We start from the raw sequence: 23,692 nt of genomic DNA on the forward strand, positions 1-23,692 counted from the left end.
CCACGTCCGGTGGTGTGTTTTGGAGTGCTTGTGAACTTATTATGAGTTTAGGCTGCCTCTGTGCTCATGGGTGGAGTTGTGTTCCTGTCTTGCTAGTTGTTTCACATAGGGTGTCCAGCAGAGTAGATTGCTGGTTGTTGAGTGGAGCTGGGTCTTAGTGTTGCGATGGTGACCTCTGGGAGAGCTTTCACTGTTTGATGCTATGCGGCGCTGGGAGGTCTCTGGTGGACCAATATCCTGAACTCGGCTCTCCCACCTCAGAGGCTCAGGCCTGAAACCCAGCCAGAGCACCAAGACCCTGTCAGCCACACAGCATGAAACTAATATGAAATCATGGTACCGTGAAACTGGCAGACGTTCTTTCCTGCTCTTGACTGAAAGACTCTCCACCGAGGATCCTGGGTATCTTTTCTTTTATACTGCCCTGGATTCATCCACAGTAAATAATAACCACGATGATGATGATGATGTAATGTGTGGTATCTCTTGAAAATCCGAAGATTTTCTCATATGAAATCCCTGTATTTCTTCCCAATTCTTAGTTTTCCATTTGCTGACTGGTAGAAGCATCTCTGCACCAGCGTCTCTGAGGGCTGCTGCCCGCCTTGGCCCCAGCCCAGCAGCCCCTCGGCACCCAGGAAGTAGATCACGAAGCGCCAGTGGCGGCCCAGACATGCTCCAGCTGCTCGTGGGCACCTCAGAGGCCCCCATTCACTTCTGAGCCGCACAGGGACGCATTCTGGGAGCAGATGCAGAAACACGAGTTAGGCCAACATTTCACACATTCATTCACATCCTCTGCAAAGCGACAGTTCTTGAGCCTGAAGAGTTGAGCCTTAAATAAGACGAGGCAGGAAGGCATCACCAGGATCGCTGAGCTGTGATCAAAACTAATAGCTAACTGGATGTATTTGAAAGAGCATTTTCAATGGTCCCTATGACTAAACTTTTGTGAAGAGGCTTTGTAAATTCTAAAGTGGTACGATAACGTCGGTCACTCTTGCTGTTGTTCTCACAGTCCCTTCTGGTCAACGTACCTGGAGGTCTAGGTACAGACACACAGGATCTGTCCTGAGACTTCTTTCCGTCAGAAAATGAACACGATGATTGTCTGAAACACGAACACGGCTGGAAGCGATGAGTGTCAGTGGTTCTCATAATCAGATACTCAAATAATTTCTGGAAGTTTCTATTATTATTCCCAATCATCACACAGGCATCTGATGCAAACGATGCTCACGTGGCCCCTGGGCAGGAAAGATGGGTCACGGCCGGGTCACCAGCACTGGGGCAGCCCTTTTCTGTCAGGTTGTCTCTTCAGGCTTTTACTCCAAGGTATTTCTTTGACTTGGAAACGTAGGACCTCTGCCCCCTCTCTCTCACCTTGCAGATAAGAAATCTGAGGAAATGGAATTTCTAGCTGGGCTTTACATTGCTTTTCTGTTTGTTTTCAAAACAGACCCCTCGTAACATGTGTTTATATTCCCACCATCCATTCCCCTTCCTGGCACGTTCACTCGAGTTTCGGTCTCCACAATTCCTCTTGCTAGAGTCAACAGGACCGCATTTTGCCAAATCCAGTCCCCATTTCTCAGTAGCTCTGATGCGACCATCTCTCATTTCTTCCGGAAACGCCTTCCTCCTTTTTCACTGTTCTCCGGGGTACCCTGTCTCACAGGGGGTACTCCTCACCCCTCGCTCCCGACGTCTGTGAGCAACTTTTGGATGAAGGATGGACGCTGGGAGCCACGGGCTGAGCAGAGGGATGGGGGTGAGTCCGGTGATGTCGTGTCATTTTGGTTGAATCCTGACTTTTGATTCTATCTAAAATCACACAACTGTTTTTCTTCAGACCGTGTCCCATATAAAAATCATCACCATGTCATAAGCTTAAGAAGCCCCAGAATGGAAAATAATAGTCACCATAATTTAACAGCATGTGGAAAACCATATTTGGAAAACCACAATTATGACCTTATCTCAGATTTGTTCTGGAAGACACTCATAGTAATTTTACTGCAAAACACGAAGGAATCTGCATTCAGAGCAACTCGTTTTAATGAACATAAATCCAGTCATTACTCTGGGCCTAGGAAATAAACCATATGACGAGAGAGTACACGAAAAGGTGTGCTCCTATATACAGTCTGAACTGAGAAAGGATGAGGAATACTTTAAAAACACAGGGTGGAACAGGGTTGATCATTTGCCCAGAAACGTTAGCCATGGATGAGGTTCTCAAAAGTAGATTAGCAGTGGCTTCTTATGAGTTCTGGTCTACTTCTCAGCTTCTTCTCACAACCAAGAAGAAAACCACTGGTGCATCCTTCTTAAATGTATACAGGGGCAATGATGAGAGGTTGCAAGCATTCAGGGGAAGTAAAATTCTTATCAAACAAAAAAAGCTTTGGACTTTTTAATCCCTAACTTTCTGAATTTTTTTCTTTTAAAGTACATGTATTACCGTTTCCAGGTGTACACACATTGTACAGTACGTATTTGTTGTGTATTTCCCCAAATCTTACTGGCGTAAAGCAACCACAAACATTCATTATCTCATCATTTCTCCGGGGGCCAGAACCCGGCAGTGGTCCGGCTGGTCCAGCCGCAGCATCTCATGAGGCTGAGTCACAAAGCTGGCGGGGCTGTGGTCATCTGGGCTGGACTGTGGCTGGAGGCTCCCCCTTCCAAGGTGGGCAGATTGGGCCAGGTGGGAGGCAAGTCCCCGCCCATGTGGCCTCTGCACAGGGCTGCTGAGTGTCCTCACAAGACGGAGCCTGGCACCGAGGGGCCGAGCGGGAAGCCACAACACCTTTTCTAGGTCAGCCTCAGAAGTGACGCGTCACCTCCGCTAGACTACTGGTGACACAGGCCAACACGGAGGGGATGTGGTAGGTGACAGGGAGGCATGGACACCAGGAGGCAGGGCTCACGGGGGTCCATCCTGAATGCTCAGATAAAGTCATTCCCCTCAAATCCCTCCCGACTGGAAAGGAAGGAAACAACACGGGAACAGAGCAAGGAGGAAGCAAAAGAAGCAGAAGAGGGAGAAAGAAAACAAGAAGGAGGAGAAGAGGAAGAAGGAGGGGGAGACAGAGTGAAGGAGGGAGGGAGGGAAGGAGGAGGTGACTGGTAGAAACGTTGAGGCATCTGAATTTGGGACCAAGTGGACTTTCAAACGCCACAAGGATTAACTAGACGCACGTTCCATACTTCCTTCTTCCGCATGAAGTGAACCACAAGCTGGGCTTAGGTGACCGATAGTAATGGGGGACGGCTGCAGAGTCGTCATTTGTTCTTAGTCAAGAGGGGGGCTTTACGTCCTCCAAGGATCAGTGATGAGAACAGTCTCAGCTTCGACTATCCGTCAAAACTCTCACTCGCTTGCCCCCATCCCCCGCCCCGCTGCTGCAGGACCACACTGTTAGCGTATTTCAGGGCTTTTAGCCCCAACAAAAGCTTCGCCCATGATGGAGGCTGGTTCCTCTTTCTCCTTCTCCACTTTCGTCTCCTCTGCTTACTCTCTTCCTTCTAAATTCCGCCTCTACGTTCTTTTGTAATTATTTACACTTTCCATCTTAAAAGAGTTCAGATACTGAAAGCAGTAACGACCAAAATACATTGGGAATTTAAAGAAGTTTTGTGGTCACTAAAATCTAGTTGTGAGTTACGGAGGTCGCCAGGAGACATAAATGGCAAAAAAAAAAAAAAAAAAAAAAAAATTACCATAATCTCAAAGCATCCCAGTGCTGATGCTAACAGTCACTGACAGTTATCAGGGATCATTTACAAGGTTCTCAGAGGCCTATCGTGTGAAATCGGTAGGAAAGCAAGGGCAGCACAATCTCACCCAATCTCAGAGCACACAAGTGGGTGACAGACGCTTAAAGATACAAATTCATAACCATCTGAGCACCCAAGCCCTTGGAAATCAATTCCTCCCTTCCAGAGAAAAGCGCCGTCAACGCTTGCCTTGTTATTTAGAAGCTGATTAGATTACCACGAGGAATGCAGTAACTCCGGTGTGGCACTCAAGCCATTGACTTTTAAGTCTGAGGCTGACCTTGTAAATTCCTGCACTTGGCAGGGCTCGGGACCGACGCAGGAGGTGGTGGTCCATCTGCAAACACTGCGGCCCTGAAACCCCGCGAGTAGCTCCTGTGCCCTCCTGTGCCCTCGTTGGTCTCAGAGCATCAACATTGCCCTGGGCTCTGAGAACGTGACCAGACCCCCTGCCGGCTGCTGACTAAAGCAGGGTCCCCGGGTCCAGTCCCCCCACCCTCTCCTCTAGTCTTCTAACCAGCAAAGAGGGAGAGCGTCTGTAGACAACTGCAGTCTGTGTTTGCCAGGCCGCCTCCTCTTAAGCCAACCCGCCCTCCTTCCAGGGCTGAGCTGGGACTTGCGTCCTTGCCCTTGTGTGAGCTGTGCTGCTACTATCAGGAGACGTCACTGCTTCCACCCTGATAATAATAATGGCTTCATACTTATTAAGTAATGGCTATATTAAGGAAAGCGAGGTTCAGATACATTAAGCATGGTGCCCAAGGCCACACACCGCTGGGCTGGGAATGGAGAAGTCGGGGGCTAAGGCTGACCCCAAGGCTGCTCCCATGGGACGTCACCCTCATGTGGAAACTTACACAGGACAGATTTCAGGAACTCAACACCTATGATTAGCTAATGGCTTTCACAGCTGTTAGCTAATAGCTTTTATAACTCAACAGTCCTTAATATTAGTGTATGTTATGCTGCTCCAAAGATATAAAATTCAATCTCATGGATGTAACATCTATCGCGTATTCCTTACGTCCCGTTACTGAGTGAGGCTTTAATAATATAGAGAAGAATGGCACGGGTCTGTTTGCAAGAGAAAAATCATTTACCCCAATATCTGTAAAGTAACCCAGGGGAGGAGAATAATACTGGGGATTAGGATGAAGGAGGGGTCCAGTTAGAAGCGTGAGGAAAGGCCTTGTGCGGAGACTTTTAGTGGAACCCAGAAGAATGGCCAAGAGATGGTCTGGGAAGCCGGGGAAGAATGTTTATGTCAAAGCAGCTAAGGACGAGAACTTGTCTTAACCTCGCTGAACTCTTCTTGTACCTGGAAGAAAAAAAATCCATCTTTGGGGCTTTCCTGGTGGCACAGTGGTTAAGAATCCACCTGCCGATGCAGGCGACACGGGTTCGAGACCGGGTCCGGGAAGATCCCGCATGCCGCGGAGCAACTAAGCCCATGCACCACAACTACTGAGCCTGCGCTCTGGAGCCCACAAGACACAACTACTGAGCCTGCGCTCTGGAGCCCACAAGACACAACTACTGAGCCTGCACGCCTAGAGCCCGCGAGACACAACTACTGGGCCCGTGCGCCAAAACTACTGAGCCCGCACGCCTCGAGCCTGTGAGCCACAAGCCCACGTGCCACAACTACTGAGCCTGCACACCTAGTGCCCGTGAGCCACAACTACTGAGCCTGCGTGCCACAACTACTGAGCTCATGTGCCACAACTACTGAAGCCCATGCGCCTAGAGCCCATGCTCCACAACAAGAGAAGCCACTGCCATGAGAAGCCCGCGCACCACAACCAAGAGTAGCGCCTGCTCACCGCAGCTAGAGAAAGCCCGCGTGCAGCAACGAAGACCCAATGCAGCCAAAAATAAATAAGTAGATGTAACAATTTTTTAAAAATCCATCTTTGACCTCAACTTGCTAAGATTTCAGTGATTTACGAGATTACGTTTTCTTGAAAAAGATACTTTCCCAAATGTGTTTCGTTTTATTTTTATTTTCAAAAATTTTTTCTAATTAAAAAAAATTTTAATTTATTCATTTTCTGGCCCCATGCAGCCTATGGGATCTTAGTTCCCCTACCAGGAATTGAACCCACGCCCCCTGCAATGGAAGCACAGAGTCTTAACCACTGGACCACCAGGGAAGTCCCAAATGTGCTTCATTTTAAAAGAAAAAGTACACTAAGCAAGTTGTGGTCAATTTTGTAAAACAAATGATAATTTCTCCACGTGGTGAACGTGCCCTGCAGTGACTGCAGGTCACACTCTGCCCCTGCGTACAGGCGTACAGGCGGGGCTGTCACTAGTTTCCAACCCTCAGTGGGTGGGGCAGGTGACAGGACACACCCACCTGACTGGCAAAGGCGGCGGGATATCGCCCCCACGACTGTGTCACCCGATGTGTGATGCCACGCGGACTAGAGGGAGACCGTCCCCCACCCTGGAGAGCTTTGAAGAAGCAAACTGGCCCCTGTGACTGGCTCTGGGGACGGCCACATGGCAGGAGTCCTGGGGACAAGGCAGCCTCCACCAATGGCGAGTCAGAAAGGGGCTCTCAGTCCTGCTCTGGAAGGAAGTGAACTCGGGCAACGGCCCGAAGGAGCCGGGAAGCAAATGCTCCCCGGTCGAGCTGCTGATGAGATGCTGCTGGGCTGACACCTCGACTGCAGCCTCGTGAGACCCTGAGCAGAGGACTCGGCCGACCTACGCTTGGACACCTGACCCATGGAAACTGTGACGTAACCAACAGGTGCCGTCTTAAGCCAGTGAATTTGTGGCGATTTGTTGCACAGCAAGAGGAAACTAACACACTGCAGAAATCAACAAAGCTTTCTTTTTTTTTATAAAAAGGATTTGATGGGGGCTTCCCTGGTGGTGCAGTGGTTGAGAGTCCGCCTGCCGATGCAGGGGACACGGGTTCGTGCCCCGGTCTGGGAGGAGCCCACATGCCGCAGAGCGGCTGGGCCCGCGAGCCATGGCCGCTGAGCCTGCGCATCCGGAGCCTGTGCTCCGCAACGGGAGAGGCCACAGCAGTGAGAGTCCTGCGTACCGCCAAAAAAAAAAGGATTTGATGTATTCACTCCCATATTGCTCAGAATTATCTCCTAAATCAATGCTGTACCAGTGCTCAGAGTCGTCTGCAAGCCTGTTAAACTACACACTGCTGGTCCCCACCCTAAGGGTTTCTGATATAGCAGATTTGGGACAAGCCAAAGAATCCGCGTTTCCCACAAGTTCCTAGCTCATTCTGATACTGCTAGTTTGGGGGACCATATTTTGAAAACCGCTGATCTGTACCAATTTATTTTCTGAATATTTTTGGGTCAATTTACCTCTCTAAAGCAAAAGGATTACAACAAGCACTTTTCACATAAATTATCATCTAAAACGCTGCAGCCTTTGTTTCAACATGAACATTTTCTCCTGAACCTCCACCCCTTACCTGTATTTCTCTTTTCTGAAGAAACAATTACAAATAAACTCCGAGAACAGAACACAATGGGAATATGGGACAAGTGCTGATGAGAGAAGGGATCCGGCTACTTCCAATAATTGAGTTGTGACATGGTGGTTAAGACTTTGAAATTCTACTAAAATATTTTAGGCTCAGTACCTAGGGCAAAAATAATTCTTCTCTTTCTAGCAGTTGAAATCTTTCAAAATGTTGGAATTCCTCTGATGATATTTATAGTATCTTAACCACAAGATGTTAATATTCTCTAAAAAGCTAAAATTTGGCTTGGGCAAGCTGCGTGGCCCCCCTGAAACTAGGGGAAAGACAAGATGACCGGCCGCCCTGCCGCTCCGTCCCACAGCTTTACACAACGGGGACTGTGGTCTTTTTCTCTACACACGGTTCAATTTCCCTGTCTTCTCTACAGATGGGGACCGCACAGCCCGAATCTCCTCGCACAGCTGTAGACTCAGATCTGCTGTCTCATGGTCAAGTGCACGTGTCTGAATTTCTGACTTGAAATTGTGGCTGTCCCATTTACATCTTCCCCTGGTAAGAATAACACCGACTGCTGGAACTGGCCTACGCATCCTTTGCCTTTATTGTGTCCTGTCAATTTCTATGCCTTTGCTGAGAGCCGGACATGCTTTCACGCAGGAGTGAAAAACTGACACTCCTCAAACTGAAGGTGAAACGTCCTCCCAGACCTCACCCCCAGGGCAGGGTCCCGGACAGGACATCCTCTCTGGGGGATGACTTGTCTGCCTTTCCACGTGGCTGGTGTGAGCAGGACACCAACACTCCTGCACGGTAGCCGGGAAACCTTGACATACCAGCGATAAATAAGTAGTAACAACAGTAGCTACCTGCTGTGAAGTACCTATTGTGTGCCTCTCTCCCTATACCTAGAGGCAATCTGTAGCAAATGGACTCCAGCTGGACCTGCAGTCGGCTTCATTTCAGATTTCAGCTCCAAAGTCTCCACTTAGCAGCGCTCGTTCTTGACGGCAGGCGTCCAGGTGTCAACACTTTCTCTGGACACCTCGCCAGCCTGGAATCCTGCAGATTCCTTTCTCAGACAAACACCAAGTCCCTCTTCTGAGACCCTTGCCCACGTCATCTTCACGGATGGCTCTCAGCCGTCAGCTACTCTCTCTACCTCCTTTGACTGTTTCCTCTTCCAGGCAGGGTCTTTATAACTGTAATATTTTCAAGTTGTTATCATTCACGTTTTTGACCTCTTGCTATACTTATTTCCTCTTTATTTTAACAGGCTATTTTTAAGAGCCGTTTTAGGTTCACAGCAAGATTGAGCAGAAGGTACAGAGATTTCCCAGATGTCCCCTGCCCCCCCCAAAACAAGCGCAGCCTTTCCCCCGCCATTGACATCCCCACCAGATGGGATGTTTGTTACAACTGATGAACCTACACTGACACATCACTGCCACCCAGAGTCCAGAGTTTACATGAGGCCTCACTCTTGGGGTTGTACATTCTATGGGTTTGGACAAATGTATAATGACCTGTATCCACCACTACGGTATCATACAGAGTAGTTTCCCTGCCCTAAAAATCCTCTGTGTTCTGCCTATTCATCCCTCCCTCTCCCAACCCCCGGCAATTCCTGATCTCTTTACTGTCTTCATAGTTTTGTCTTCTCCAAACTAACATAGAGTTGGAATCACGCAGTGCGTAATCTTTTCACGCTGGCTTCCTTCACTTAGTGATATGTGCATGTAAGGTTCCTGCATGTCTTTGCATAGCTTCATAGCTCATTTCTTTTTAGCAGTGAATCATATTCCATCATCTGGATGGACCACAGCTTGTTAATTCTGGGAGTAATGTCTAAGCCACTGAAATAATAACTTTCACAAGATCCATAGGTTCACAATATTCTCCTGCCCTGGGAAAAGAATTGCTGCAATACCCATAAACGGATTGGAGATGGAGAAAAGTTTGTTATTCATTCAAATATCTACTGAGAGGGTCTCCGCACTGCTCATGCTGGAAACACGTGATAGTAAAACACGGCCTCTGCCCTCAAGGCCTCTGCCCTCAAGGCTTCATCGTTTGTGTCACTGGTTTTCCTTCTCAGGCTTAACTGCAAATGCTGGAGTTCCAAGTCCCTCCTCCCAATGAAGGGAATGGTCTGATTAGGGTAATCCGATAATCCAAGCAGGCTTTTTAGAATTTGCATATGCATACTGTGTGCTTAAAGGGGGAAGAAAGAAAATAAGGAAACCGTGTCAGATTAAAAGACTAGATCCAAGCTGGTGAAAGAGGAGAGAAAAGCAATGAAAATCAGGAACGTTTTATTGACTAGAAGGAGGTGGGGTGCAAACCTGATTTTATTTTGGACCCGTGACTTCCTGGCCTCAGTGTGGTTAGGATAAGATAAAACTTAATGAATGGGGGCTTCCCTGGTGGCACAGTGGTTGGGAGTCTGCCTGCTAATGCAGGGGACACGGGTTCGAGCCCTGGTCTGGGAAGATCCCACATGCCGCGGAGCAACTAGGCCCGTGAGCCACAGCTACTGAGCCCGCGCATCTGGAGCTTGTGCTCTGCAGCGGGAGAGGCCACGATAGTGAGAGGCCCGCGCACCGCGATGAAGACTGGCCCCCGCCTGCCGCAGATAGAGAAAGCCCTCGCACAGAAACGAAGACTCAACACAGCAAAAATAAATGAATTAATTAATAAACTCCTACCCCCAACATCTTCAAAAAAAAAAAAAAAAACTTAATGAATGGATCTGACCGTTCCTGAGCCCATACAGCAGGGAAAAAAATGTCAGTCTGGAAGTTTCATTCAACCCTCGTCTTCTGTACACAGGACTCAGCATCTCCCAAAGGTAAACGGTTCCTCTGGGTTGTTTAGATCACATGCAAAATGGCTCCGGTGGTTCTTACGTCAACAATGCTTTTACGACCAACCGGAACAATCACTTGGAATCTTGTAAGTGGAATGTATTCAATTTTAAAAGTTGACTATGACAATACTGGAACGAAAAAGGAATGAAAACAGTAGGAGAGATCTCTTTCTAATACACACTTCGTGATACGTTAGAATATGTGCTTTTACAGGGAAACATTACTAAAATATAAATATGGGAATGTAGAAACACATAATCCAAAATAAAATTTCAGCTATTATCTCAATTCTCTTTTTAAGTGTTACCTTTTTTTTTTTAAAGAATGCATCATTATTTGCCCAGCATCTCAGTCTCTGAACTAATGACACTGCTTCTGTTTGTACTTTAACATACCCCGTAGAGTGGGGCACCCTCAAATATATTATATACAAAGATGAGTTATATACATTATATACAAAGATGCGTCAAAAGAATGGAGTAAAATAAATACTGAACCAGGAAACTTGGGTCCTGGCTTTGATAGTGATGATGTTATGGATTTTTAGTCACTTACCAAGTGCCAGGCATTATGCTAAAAGCTTTTTTTTTGGCAGTACGCGGGCCTCTCACTGCCGTGGCCTCTCCCGTTGCGGAGCACAGGCTCCGGACGCGCAGGCTCAGCGGCCATGGCTCACGGGCCCAGCCGCTCCGCGGCATGTGGGATCCTCCCGGACCAGGGCACGAACCCGCGTCCCCTGCATCGGCAGGCGGACTCTCAACCACCGCGCCACCAGGGGAGCCCTATGCTAAGAGCTTTACATGAGTGTTCTCTCAAGAGCCCTGCAAGTGTCGTTATTATGCCATTTTCTAGATAATAAAACTGAAGCTCAAAGAGGGTGAGGGACTCACTCAAGGTCACGGCCAAGGTCACGGCCAGAATAACGAGGTGGTGAAGATTCACGCTGAGGCCTGACCCCAGAGCCTGTACTGTCCTCTTCATCGTAAGACCTCACCTGCCAAGTCCCTTATGGTCAGCTGTCTCATCTTGTTTTCTAGAAAAACGGAGGCGTTGGAACAACTGACCTCGGAGGTTCCCTCCAGCTTTAAATCGTCTGAGTCCTTTGGTCCATTACTGGGAGACGGTGAGACTGGAGTCCTATTTTTCCCAGGGCTTTATCTTGGCCATGTTTGGCTCTGTTCTACACCCTTGAGAAATTCAGGGAGTCTGTCTGTAATCCCGAGATGGTGGTGGCTCTGCAGGTGCCCCGTGGACCGACCATGGTGCAGAGAATGGAGAACTGCTGTGAGGGGGATGCCCTTGCCTCCTGGTCTGTGTCCCTAAACAGGCCGACCCAGCAAAGCAAAGGGAAGCAGAAAGGAGAGGCCCCTGGGGGCCACCCTGCAGCTCACCCTTTCCCCGGACCTGCAGGGCTCTCAAACTTTTATCAGACACCACTCTCTACCCCGAGGGTGGTCTCCCCTGGGTCATCTGGGGAGGGATCTGCTGGTCACAGGGAAACAATGGAACCAAGGCCATTGCCACTGAGGGTGGCCCTCTGGGCTGAGGGCTTTCCCGGGTTGGGGGTTGGTGGGTTCTGACATCAGGCTGCTTCCCCAACCCTGCTTTGCCAGGGAGGCCAAGGGCGGAGACCCCAGCGGAGCTTCCAGACTAGTTTCCCTATGGGGTCCACTCTATCTGAAGCAAACACTTCCCAGACCAAGGAAGCAGCTGCCAGTCTCCTACGTTTGTAAATTACCAAATTCCCCGCTTGCGCTGTGTTTGTTTTGGGAAATCCGGGAGATGTCCACAGATACACAGAGGGCTCCTGAGGGCGTTCTGAGCATTGCAAAACTGAATCACAATGAAAGTCAAACTGAAGCGAGCTTTTATTTTTGGGCTCCCTGCCAGGCCCGAACAAACAAAACAGGCAGAAAACAAGCAAGGTTAGAGGTCCCATCAGCAACCTCATTCAAACCTTTTCTGTGCAGCAGAGATGGGGGATCTGTTCCAACCAAAGCTCTCTTTGACCTGAAGCTGCTTACAGACCTCAGATCCCATACTGCTCACTTACTAGCAATTGATTACAACCGGATCTTTCACGACAAGGTGAGAGGAATTTTGAGCAAAGGAGAGACTTCTCACAGCACTGCCTGATGACAGGACAGGAAGCTTCATCGTTACAGACTTTAGCAAAATCTGTAGTGTCCCCATGTAAAAAACCTCACGTGTAACTGAACTAAATTAAACTTCTGTCCTAGACACTGTGCTACTTGAGATGGCCGATGCCTCCATGGATAAGCTCCTCCTCCAGAATAGGACGGCCTAGCGACGTAAGCAGGCGTCAAATGGATAAATGCCACTCAGTGTGACATTTACATATAACCCGTCTGTTAAGCCCACTCATATTTACTGAGCGCCGACTGTGTGCTAAGGCTGGGGTAGGGCTGGGGCAAAGCTTACAGGGCGGACACAGCCTGGTGTCCGAGAACCTCTGGTCTCATGGGGAGACCTCCTTCAGAGAGTAAAGACATGAGGGTCCCCAGGGCGGAAGCCCTCAGTCCAGCGGGGGCAGACGGCGACCTAAGGCAGTCTGTGCCTCTAGACAGCGGGGTATGGGCTGCTCGCGGGAGGGGCTAGCCAGGCAGCCGGAGGAGCACAGGTGAAAAGGCTGGGGGTCCAGGGGCAGCACCTGAGTCACTGAGAACAGGGAGGGAGACTGTCAAGGCGTCCTTGGTTGTTTAAAGGAAACCCAACTACATGCAATAAACGGCTTGCTTGTTTTCTCATCTGGTACTGAACAGGGGTGATAGCTGACTAACCTCCAGAGCTTCTAGTCAGCGTGGGGAAGGCTGGGCAGCGAACGAAGAGGGCTGTAGCCAAAGGCCAACAAACCCAGCATCCCAGCAGACCCGTGCAACCTGCGAGATCTTTCCAAACACTAAGCACTAGTCACAAACTCCTAGTACTGGTTTTCCTACACCCTCACTGGGAAACACTCTCCTAGCGGGTTGGTGTCTGAAGCATCGGAACGGTGCAAGACAGAACTCCTGCGTCAGGTGTGTTCCCAGAGCAGAAACTGGCTTTGTCCCCAAGACGCCGCGCGTGTGGTCGTCCAGCCAAATGAAGCATTTATAACGTACAACATCTCGATGCCGCCCCGATACTTTAAACACACAGTCTTCTCCTCCGTGTGAGTTTTTCCTTCTCCAGGACAAGTATGGCCTCGATACTGAGCCAGAGGTCAGAGAGCTATGGGCATCTCCTTTGTGGGAGAGCAGAGCCTGCCTGGGCCAGATAAAGGCGAAGGATGTGCGCGAGAGACACTGGGTACAGAACTCGAGGAGGACTTGGAACCAGTGACAACTCCCGGGCTGACGCACAGAAGCCGCGAACTACGTGTAATTAAAACCCACTAATTTCCCTGCAGAGGCAAGTCAGGTGGGCACAGCACACACTGCCGTCCAGACTCCCCTCAGGAAAGCCAAGGGGACCTGTGGGAACCCAGCAGGCCTCGCTGGGGGCCAGCGCGTGGTGACTGCGCCGTCCCCGCGGCGTCCCGATCTGGAGGCCCAGCCGTGGGGCGTTCTGGCGAAGAGAAGAATCGAGTCGGCTGCGAATTAAGCGCGTTCTCTCCTCTCTGCTGCCGACACAGTGCTCCTGGCTGCCCTCCAGGATTTGTCCAATACGATCTTCCTGGGACCGCTGGACCCCAGCAAAGAGGCACCCGCGTTCCAAGTTTTTACAGGGTGTACTGCTCGCTCCCACCCCTCGGGACAATTATTCTTATCAAAGGGATTCACACATCCAACACAAAGGTGAGGAAGGAAACTCTTCCAGCACTCGACTCCCTCACTAGCTCAGAAGCCAGCAACCTCTGTAACAGACGGGAAGGCACATGAAAACAGTTTCCGGAAGCGTCACTATTCCCTTTAACGTTTCTCCCATGTTTGATATCTCAGAAATATGACCGTGGCACCAACTGGCCACTGAGAGCTCCCACCACCCGGAGTTTGATTTGTACAGACGTGAGCCGACGGACCCTGAAGCCGATGGGAAAGTTACAACGTGGGATGAAGTTAATCAAGCCCATATGACACTTAACATTCTTCCCTATTAAATAAAGGTCACTTCTTCCAAGAGACTATTTCCAGCAAATAAGATTTCTGCAGTTGTGCAAGACTGAAGCTAATTAAACACCAGAGCAAAATGGAAAACAGATGTCACAGAACATTTTAAAAGATTTTAATGACATCCTGCCTGTTTTCTTAAACTCATTTGTAGTTGCTATCACCGTCTGCCCTGAAGTTCACGAGTGGTTGGGAGGGCAGGATTTGCATCATTGTCATGTCACTGGCGGTAGGAAAGCCATTCAAAGGAAGTGTGCAAGGGGGAGTCTTGCAGAGTCTTTTTCTACACAACCTGGCCAGTTCTTTTGGCTTCAACTCCTGAACTCTTTTAAATTAATGTCTTCTGTCTTTCAAAAGAACTTTCCATCCCAGCTCCTCCAACTCTAGCTCTTTTTACAGTCCTTTCCAGTCGTCTTGTGCTCAATTATCCTGAACACACCTGCTACCTTGACTAAGAAACTTAGTATCTGTCAGTTCCGGCTCAGAAAAAAAACAGAGCATGATGACATTTTCCGGAGATGAAAGTCATAATGAACAAGCAGACACATCGACAATTAGACTTGGAATGTCTTTTCCCCATATTATATCCACCATTCAAAATGGCCAAATCTTCCTGAAACAATCAAAATTTCGAATTAGACTGAGGGACGAAGCAGGTTTCCTCTCTTCAAAAGCGCGTTCACAGAAGGAAGACGCAGATGTGTAGGAGGGACCAGACAGGGAGCACAGGGCCTCGTCACCATTTTTCTTCTTCTATAATTTGTCTTTTCAAAAATCTTTTAGGGTGCTTCCCAGTGTCTGAGACCCTCTGATGATTGTGGACGTGCGTCCTTGAGTGGCTTACAACACCCACAAATGCTTGGTACACGGGGAGCTCAACCATCCATTGAGAACGGCCTGGACCATTTTCTCAAATCTTCCTGACACGGTAATTAACAAAGAAGAAGCAAGGGATACTGCGGCCGCCTGCTATGTATACAAGGTCCCTATGCAACTACAAGTCAGGAGATGTTTTCCACGACCAAACAATGATGTCTGCTAACCAGGGAAGAGAGGACACAGGTAAATGCTGCAGGAGAACCAGAGAGGGGTTCCCTTTACAGCAGTGAGGACGCAGCCCCAAGACAAGCTCCCCACGGGGGACGGGACATGCATCTTGGGCGACGGTGGCCCCCGCCAATGCTGCTCCCGTGTGCAGAGGGCAGCCCGCGGCTCCTGGGTTAGCTGTCATCAAAACGGGCCATTTTCCCTGCCTGGACGTTAGGCTCGAAGGCCTTCTTTTCATTTTCTAAGAAAGCTTTATAACTGAAACTGTCCAATAAGTATTTTACTTATTCATTTTGTCATCTGCAACACGCGATCGTCTCGGTATTATATATGAAAGCAAAGAAGTAGAACAATGGAAACGCCAGCGACTGACTTGCTGTCAGCTGGGGTCGGTGTGAACGCGGGGTGTTTACGAGGGTTAACGAGGGGAGAGGCAGGAGACAGAAGGAGCCCTCTGGATGAACTGGGACATCCAGGCCTGCGTCCGGTGGGGCGGCGGGAACGGCCTGGGGGTGTTGGGGTGGGAGGCGGGTGCGGATTAGAGAAACAAAGCTAAGGTTACCCACGGCTGAGGGCTGTCTGTGACTCCTCACATTCTGGCCTCCCCTGGGTGCTCCCTGCCATGCCGAGGTGCCACCTCCCGCCACACAGTCACGTCGTTATCCTAAGCGTGTGTCTTCTGAGAGTGAGCTCTTAGTTACAGAAGACAACTCCTGCAGCATCACTGATTCCAAACCCTGACTCCCAACGGGTTTTGGGTTTTTTTTCCCAACCTGTTTTAAGCTCCCCTTTCTCCGATCGGTTTCTGACCACAAACCAATGAAAAATATAGAGTGAAATGGCCTTGGAAGTTGAGAACTAGGACAAAGGTAATGTGGGTTAGAAATCAGAGCGAGGGGTCAGATGCCTTCCATGCCTGGAGTTCACAGATGCTGCCCTGGGGAGCAGGCTCGTGGCCAGGGACACAGACAGCCCGTGGCCACGCTGGCCTGAACCCCGGCCCTGCGGCCCCAAGAGTCGTGTCCGTCTTGGTCTTTGAAGCAAGACATTAACCTCCCAACGGCTGGATTGAAGGAGGAAGGGCTGAGCGATTCCTCTTTCAGCCTCTTGGTCCTGCTGGGTTTCAGGACTCTCGGGGCTGCCGGGGACTCAGGGAGCAGAGAGTCGCCCCCAAGAGGCTCTTAGTGAGTCGAGGGAGACATGGAGGGATTAGTGAGGCTGCCCACCTTCGTGGAAAGAACCAGAACCTCACCAACCTCACCAGGGAGTGCAAAGGAGAGGTCGGGGGAAAACAGAACAGCGAGCTTTCAATTTTACCACCGAGCACCTTATGGGTAAAGGAATTTCTCCTAGAATAAAACCTTGCCATCTGCCATTTGTGTGACAGTGAACACGTTGTACGTAGAGAGAATCTTTTCCAAACTCCTCGTGACCAGCAGAGCCGACTTCCTCCTCATGGGCCTGAGTGTCGCCAAGTGTGTTTTCTTTAGTTTCTCACCCTACAGATGTCTTCTTCATCTGGTACTCAAAAATATCAATACTCACATACAGTTTTACTTTTAAAAAAAAAAAAGCAGCTTCCTTTCCAACCCTGGCCCAGCAGGATGGCTCCCGCAAAGAAGGGCAGTGAGGAGAAGCAGGGCCGGGCCGCCATCACCACAGTGGTGACCAGAGAACACACCATCCACATTCACAAGCGCCTCCATGAGTGGGTTTCAAGAAGCCTCCCCCTCGGGCACCCAGAGAAATCTGGAAATCTGCCATGAAGGGAACTGGAACTCCACCAGATGTATGCATCGACCCCAGCTGCTGCGCCAAAGGAATAAGCAGTGTCCCGTGTTGCGGCCAAGTGCAGTTGTCCAGAAAACGTAACGAGGGTGAAGATTCACCAAACCAGCTCTATACGGTGGTCACCTATGTAGCTGTCACCACTCTCAAAAGTCTACAGACAGTTCACGTGGATGAGAACTAACTGCTGAGGGTCCAATAAAGTTACAGAACCACCACCACCACAACAAAACAGCAGCCTCCAAATATGTTTGACATCAACCCAGCCCAGAGTTCTCTGAGTTGTGTGAGCATCTTGTTCATTCCACAACCTTGAGGACCAATGCTGAGCACAAGCCGTGTCTGCCCTACTCATTCTGGAGGGCAGATCGGATCCGGGTGTTTGAAGGAGAAGGGGACAGACTGGCATCTCACTTTGCACGGAACCTCAGGCAGTGAACAGAGCAAACACGGGCATCCACCTGCATGCCTCCTTGGGCTCCAAAGGGCTCCGGAGGCTGCGTGGCAAAGAAAGAGGTTTCAGGAGAACCCCCCGTGCAAACCCTCTTCACCCATCAGACAAGGCTTTGAACGGGTCACAGCTCACATCACTAACATCCCCCTGGCCCTCTGCAGCTGCCTCTAACCGTCTGCTTTTCTCCGTCTCTTCACCACGACTGGCAGCAGATTTTTGGACCCTGGGGTCACTAGTAATTGGAGGCAAGAACTTGAGGGCCTCTCTGGGAATGTTTTTAAACCTGCTGGGGCAGACGGGGATCCACTTGTGTGAGCTCCGTAGCAGCCGTCTGACTGCACCCATGTCGAATTCTGTTTTCTCAGATAACAGATGGAGAGTCCCTGAACACCACGCCCTCAGAGCTGTGCGTCGTCTCAGGAGTTGCGGTGACTCTACGCCCCGCCGCCGGTCCTCACTTTCCCACCCTTTCTGGGAAAGAAAAATGGACCCGAGACACAGTTGTGGTCAATGACACTTAGGGGAAAGTCTGCTGGAAAGGAATTTCTCCAGAATAAAAATAAACAGAGCCTCACAAGACATATGGCCTCTGCCCCATCCCTCCTGCTCTGGACACTGGTGTGAGGACAGGGTATTTGGGGCTGAAGCTGCCTCACAACCATGGGAACTCCAGACACACACTCACATCCCTGAGCTCCTGAAACAGGCCCGGCCGCTAGCACATGGATGTCGTGTGTGTGTGCCTCAGTATGTGTATACAGCAAAACTAAGGCATATTAATTATTAAGGCAAACGTTTTAAACTCACAAAATGATGCCATTTAAATATTTATTTATTTAGGCTGTGCCGGGTCTTAGTTGTGGCATGTGCGATCTTTAGTTGTGGCATGCAGACTTCTTAGCTGCGGCATGCAGACTTAGCTGTGGCACGTGGGGTCCAGTTCCCCGACCAGGGATCAAACCTGGATCCCCTGCATTGGGAGCGTGGAGTCTTATCCACTGGGCCACCAGGGAAGCCCCTGATGCCATTCTTTGAGAAAGGAGAAATGAAAGCAAAACTGAGGCAGTGAGCTGAGCCCCACTAACCCGTGCTTGGAGGCAGAGGACCACTGGAGCTCCCCACATGGCACCACTGGGCGGCTCCTGGGCCTTCGTCTGCATCTCCCTGGGGTAAGGTTTGTGTCAGTCTGTGCAAGTTGGTCAAATGCCCAGCTATCCGTAGGGGTCACTCCACTTTTCACACGGTGGCCATAAAAATAATTTGCAAACATGGGAGGAACAGGAACAGGGAAAGAGAAAGTCAGACAAAAATGATGCAGTGAACCCACACTTTTCCAGAAGAGACACTTCCAGCCCCCATCGGGGACACAGACCCAGAGCTAAAACCTACGGCTCCAGCCTCAAAGGAAACGGGGTTCCTCGCCGCGGGACTGTGGCCTGTGTAAATAGCAAGGCAACCTACTAGATGCACCCAACCAGCACCCAAGGGAAGGGAGGGATGGAAAAATATTAACACTTAGGGAAAGGAGCTTTAGCCTATGAGTGGTTTCCCCCCACCTCAGAAAGGCACAGCCCTGTCTGCGAGAGAGAGAAATCATCTACCCAGTAGATGGACTGGATGGAGAGGCACCCAGGCCTGGAGAGGAGGTGGGAGTGAGGATGCGAGGGCGGTGAGGCCTCCCGACGCCCTGGGAAGGGGCCTGGAGCGGAGTCTGGTCTGGCAACTGGGAAGGACGAGGCTGTCTTGACCTGTCTTCTGAGCTCAGTGCCGTGCTGACTGCACAGAGCAGGACATCTTTAGGGACAAACAGCCCTAGATGTTATACTGCCCGAGCCCCTCAAAGGCTAACAGGCTCCATCTCTGATATTCATGACGTTGACCCTGACCTCCAGGAAGAGGACGCCATCGAGAGGCAGATGTTTCAGAACATTTCCAACATCACCAGCCGCCTCCTCTCCTTCTTTCCGCTTCTTTCTAATTTGGGGACTTAGAGGACTAGCGAGAGTTTTCCGGAAAGTTCCCTTTTAAAGAATATCGTGTTCCTCGAGGTTGCTTTTTAAAAACCGCTGCAGTAGCTTATCTGTGACAAAGGCTGACGAAAGCTGAAGACAGACGTGAAATAATATAAGAAAGTGGTTGCCCAGAGCGCAACGAGGCTCAGACCAGAAATACGTCCCAACGAGAAGAAAGGGAGACTGGCAACTCCGCACAATCTCAGGCTGCACCGTCCCCCGCCTCGTCCCCACCCCAAACCTTTCACCACGGAAACAAGGCAGGACATACCTAGACTGTGGCCTAACAAGGCAGGACATACCTAGACTGTGGCCTAACAAGGCAGGACATACCTAGACTGTGGCCTAGACACCCCGTGTGGGCTGTCGAGCTACTGACGAGCTTTGTGTAGCAGAGGCCCACGTGGTTCCCTCCACCCGCAGGACACGGATAACGTTCTCAGCTCGAAAGGAAACCAAACCCCAGGACTTACACCACTGTTTAACGTGGGACTTTAAGATACTAAGTACTGTTCTTAGAAATAAATGAGCTGCTGTAGTTAGCTGGGCTTCCTAATGAAGATGTGAATTTAAATCCTAGGTACAATTTCCAAAAAGTTCCCAGAGCTCGTGATTTTTAAAGGGTAAAATCGATGCCTCGGGTAATCAGGATTTGAGGTTTTTGCTAACGACAGTGATATGACTGGTGAAAACATTTCCCTTTTCATTTGTTGCTTATGACTAGAGCACACTAATATTTGATCATTAAAATTATGACTAAGCTGTACTCATCACGCTGGTCATATTTTTCAACACGTCTCAACAACTTAAAAAATGAATTATTTGGCACAAGAACCGACACATAGATCAGCGGAACAGGGCAGAGAGCCCTGATATAAACCCACGTACCTATGGTCAATTAATCTATGACAAAGGAGGCAAGGATATACAATGGAGAAAAGACAGTCTCTTCAATAAATGGTGCTGGATAACTGGACAACTACATGTAAAAGAATGAAATTAGAACACTCCCTAACACCAAACACAAAAATAAACTCAAAATGGATTAAAGACCTAAATCTAAGACCAGAAACCATAAAACTCCTAGAAAAAAACACAGGCAGACACACTTTGACATACATCATAGCAATGCTTTTTTTGGATATGTTTCCTAAGGCAAAGGAAATTAAAGCAAAAATAAAGAAATGGGACCTAATTAAACTTAAAAGCTTTTGTACAGCAAAGGGAAGCATGAAGAAAATGAAAAGAGGACTTCTCTGGGGGCACAGTGGTTAAGAATCCACCTGAGTGAGAGAAACCAGACACCAAAGGTTACACATTGTATGATCCCATTTATATGAAGTATTCAGAACAGGCAAATCTATAGAGACCGAAGGCAAATTAGTGGCTGCTTTGGGATGGGAAATGGGAGTCTGGAAGGAAGGTACTCTCTAAAAGGCACAGGGTTTCTCTTGGATGATGAAAGTGTTCTAAAGAGTGACTATGGCGATGGTTGGACCTACCTGTGACTGCACTAAAAACCACTGAATTGTATACTTTAAATGAGGAAAGTGTACATACAGTATGTGAATTATGTCTCAATAAAGCTGTTAACAAAAGAAAAAAATGAATTAGGCAAACAGTTAATAAAAGCTACCTAACTTTCGGCACTTATCCACTTAAAAGGAAAACATAAAAGAATCATGTACATTTATAGAGTTTCAGGAATAGGAACGAAAATACTTTGTATTTAAGAGCTGAATTAAGAATACCAAGAATCCATGTTTACGTGAGGTCTGAAAAATTCTTTTGACCGTAAACTTCTAGTTTATCTGATTCATGTGCCCAATATCAACGTCCTCTTTGTAAGAGTGAGAAACACTTCCGTAAGTTTTCCAAGCTATTCCACCCTGAAAATGGAGCCCCTAGTTTCGGGATCATGTCCTAGTGAGCACTTGGTCTGTGTGAAGTAGTTTAGGTGGAGAAAACGATGCGGGGTGAAGAGTACACTATCAGATTATATAAAATAAACACATCATGCATATTTCAGTGTTTCCGATGAATCACGTCCTACTTCGGTGTAACACCTTGATCTGCCCTGAGATAACCTCAGCTTGACGAGGAATGGAATCATTCTAAGGGAAGAAAAGGGAAGAATTGCGCTCTGAGCTCACGTTTGCTCTTGGAACCATTAGTAAACGCCCTCTACTTTACTGAAGTTGTTGGCTATGTTCTCTGGCCTTAGATAACATTTCCAACAGACCCGGAACTTCTGAACAGGAGTGGATAAGGGACCGCCTTTCCACGTCAACTCAGGTGGCTCTGGACTAACCCCCAACGATACAGACTCCATTTCCTCTGTATACAACGACTCAAGCCTTCTTCAAATCATCTCTCCATTTGTTTTTCAAGTTACTTACTACTTGGTGGAAGAGGGATTCTCCCAGGCCACAGACAAGGATGGGAGTTCTGGGTCGACTGTACTTTGCAGAGGTCTTTGTCACAGGAGGAGAGGTGGACAGGCCTTGGTGAATTTAGAAACATCTCCCTAATGATGTATCAGTCGGTTAGCAAAACAAAACGCTTTGAGGGCTCCAGCATTTCGTGAGAGCATGACAAGCAAGTAGGAAATGTCAGCCCTTAGCCAGCAGCGTGTGACAGGTCTTCTGTGGGTCTGTGAGCAGTGTTTCCTGCACAACTACAGATCTTAAGCTTGCACAAAAGAAGCAGCTGTGCACCCACACTTTGTAGCCTTCCATCAGCACTTTCCCCATTTCTGATATTCAGGGTGCTGAAGTTCATGCGTCTACTTTTCAGGAACCCTAGGGTGACCTGAATGAAAACAAAAGCTCCCAATCTGTCAGTGATCTTCCATCAATTTTTTTTCTCACTACATTTTTAAGGTGGAGGAAGAAAAAAGGAACGTAACCTAGGAAAAAGTCCCTTTTTTTTTTTTTTTGGGCAAGTTTTGAAAGTTGCTTATTTCAGAAGCTTCCTGTATGTGCAGTCAAGGAACAAAAGAGTCACTGACCACATTCTCTTAATAATAATAATCAGAACAACGACAGGTAACATCAGTTGGGTACCCGCCCCGTGGCGCTGCTCTATGCCAGCACATCATTGCCTGGGACCACGGTCCTGTGAAGCAGGCACTCATCCCTCCCTTTACTCAAGACGAACCGAGACTTGGGTCAGTGACAGGCTTGCTCAAGGTCACCTCGTTAGGCAGAGGTGGAGATTCTGTCCCTGTCTACACTGCTTTCTGAGGCTAGAAAGAGTCTCCCTTTCAAAACAAGGTCCAAAGTTGTAAACTGTCTTTTACTAACAAGTGGTGGATTGAATGGCTGCATTTTATTTTTGTTCCTTCCTTAGATCTGAGAGAGAGAAAGACAGAGAGACAGAGAGAACAACTGTGATTTCCCTGGAATATAAAGGGCAGGGAGCTGTCACTGACTTATGTGAGAAGACAGTGGAAACCAGGTGCCCACAGGAGGTGAAGCAAACAAGAAGGAAGCTCACGTGAGCAGCTGAAGGCCTGGCCACTAGACCACTGTGAAGGTGGGGAGGGGTGGCTCTGAGTACAGGAGGACAGGCCAGCTCCACCTGCCCCTGGAAGCCCCTTGGCCATTCCTCCTTCTCGTCTTTAAGGGTCAGGAGGCTTCTGTTGTGGGGACAGAGAGCCAGCCAGAGTCAGACCCAGCGACGCTTGGCCCAGCAGAGAGAAGGGGCGAGAGAAGAGGCTGAAGACGAGTATGGGAATTAAATGGGCACGTCCTCCGAGCGATGGAAGCCAGCCCTGTCCCCCTGCAGCTCCCAAATGCCGTCTGCCAAGCACGTCCCTGCCCCGTCCACCCTCAGCCAGGGAAGGAAACGGAATGCTTTTCTTTCTAGAGAAACTCATCAACCTACGAGGAAAGACCTGCAGAGGCTGACATTTTGGGTCCTTGCCAAGTCCTAGGTGATGCCTACCAGCTGGCAAACCCCCAGCAACAATAGTTTCCAGTCAACGTGTGGGTGCCAGTCAGCATGAGACGTTAAAGAAAACCTCAGACATGAAATTTAGCCCAAGCAGATTTAAAAGGAACTTGAGGGAGTAGAGAAAATGCAGAAAATGGGGTCCGGGGACTAAGTAACAACAATGCCAGTCAGCCCCCAAAAACCTCCAGTGATTAAGAGCTGCAAAGAGATAA

General features: G+C 49.0%; 1 protein-coding gene and 1 pseudogene across 1 annotated transcript in view; one reads left to right on the forward strand and one right to left on the reverse strand.

The window, feature by feature from the left end:
* The window catches only part of PALLD (palladin, cytoskeletal associated protein), a 384,184-nt gene that overhangs the window by 150,752 nt on the left and 209,740 nt on the right, over positions 1-23,692 (reverse strand). The window lies entirely within an intron of this gene.
* On the forward strand, positions 16,874-17,241 carry LOC112399139 (60S ribosomal protein L31 pseudogene; annotated as a pseudogene).

The sequence above is a fragment of the Neophocaena asiaeorientalis genome, unplaced genomic scaffold (assembly GCF_003031525.2).
Source record: "Neophocaena asiaeorientalis asiaeorientalis breed wild unplaced genomic scaffold, Neophocaena_asiaeorientalis_V1.1 scaffold115, whole genome shotgun sequence".
Classification (NCBI taxonomy): Eukaryota; Metazoa; Chordata; class Mammalia; order Artiodactyla; family Phocoenidae; genus Neophocaena; species Neophocaena asiaeorientalis.